This window comes from Mustelus asterias, unplaced genomic scaffold (assembly GCF_964213995.1).
Source record: "Mustelus asterias unplaced genomic scaffold, sMusAst1.hap1.1 HAP1_SCAFFOLD_712, whole genome shotgun sequence".
Taxonomy (NCBI): Eukaryota; Metazoa; Chordata; class Chondrichthyes; order Carcharhiniformes; family Triakidae; genus Mustelus; species Mustelus asterias.
The window spans coordinates 115174-116714 of NW_027590661.1; positions in this window are offsets into that span (position 1 = coordinate 115174).

A 1541-nucleotide genomic window follows, 5' to 3' on the forward strand; every position below is an offset into this window, starting at 1 on the left:
ATTCAGCCCCTCCCTCTCTCTCTCTCGAGCCTGTTACACAGGAACAGGAGGAGGCTATTCAGCCCCTCTCTCTCTCTCTCGAACCTGTTACACAGGAACAGGAGGAGGCCCATTCAGCCCCTCTCTCTCTGTCTCTCGAGCCTGTTACACAGGAACAGGAGGAGGACCATTCAGCCCCTCTCTCTGTCTCTCTGGTGCCTGTTACGCAGGAATCGGATGAGGCCATTCAGCCCCTCTTGAGCCTGTTAAACGGGAACAGGAAGGAGACAATCCTGCCCCCCTCTCTCTCTCGAGCTATCTATACAGGAACACGTGGAGGCCATTCAGCCCCTTTCTCTCTTGAGCCTATTACACAGGAACAGGAAGAGGCCATTCAGCCCCTCTCTCTCTCTCTCTCTCTCTCGAGCCTGTTACACAGGAACAGGAGGAGGTCCATTCAGCCCCTCTCTCTCTCTCTCGAGTCTGTTACACAGGAACAGGAGGAGGCCATTCAGCCCCTCTCTCTCTCCCTCTCTTGAGCCGCTTACACAGGAACAGGAGGAGGCCATTCAGCCCCTCTCTCTCAAGCCTCTTACACAGGAACAGGAGGAGGCCATTCAGCCCCTCTCTCTCTCTCTCTCTCGAGTCTGTTACACAGGAACAGGAGGAGGCCCCATTCAGCCCCCCTCTCTCTCTCTCTCGAGTCTGTTACACAGGAACAGGAGGAGGCCCATTCAGCCCCTCTCTCTCTCTCTCTCTCTCTCGAGTCTGTTACACAGGAACAGGAGGAGGCCCATTCAGCCCCTCTCACTCGCTCTCTCGAGTTTGTTACACAGGAACAGGAGGAGGCCATTCAGCCCCTCTCTCTCTCTCTCTCTCGAGCCTGTTACACAGGAACAGAAGGAGGCCCATTCAGCCGCTCTCTCTCTGTCTCTCTCAAGCCTGTTACACCGGAACAGGAGGAGGCCCATTCAGCCCCTCTCTCTCTCTCTCTCGAGCCTGTTACACAGGAACAGGAGGAGGCCATTCAGCCCCACTCTCTCTCTCTCGTCTCTTACATAGGAACAGGAGGAGGCCCATTCAGCCCCTCTCTCTCTCTCTCTCTCGAGCCTGTTACACCGGAACAGGAGGAGGCCATTCAGCCTCTCTCTCACGCTCGAGCCTGTTACACAGGAACAGGAGGAGGCCATTCAGCCCCTTTCTCTCTCACTCATCTGTTACGTAGGAACAGGAGGAGGCCATTCAGCCCCTCTCTCTCTCTCTCTTGAGCCTGTTACACAGGAACAGGATGAGGCCATTCAGCCCCTCTCTCTCTCTCTCGAGTCTGTTACACAGGAACAGGTGGAGGCCCATTCACCCCTCTCTCTCTCTCTCTCTCTCGAGCCTGTTACACAGGAACATGAGGAGGCCATTCAGCCTCTCTCTCTCTCTCTCAAGTCTGTTACACAGGAACAGGAGGAGGACATTCAGCCCTTCTCTCTCTCTCGAGCATGTTACACAGGAACAGGAGGAGGCCATTCAGCCCCTCTCTCTCGCTCTCTCGAGCATGTTACACTGGAACA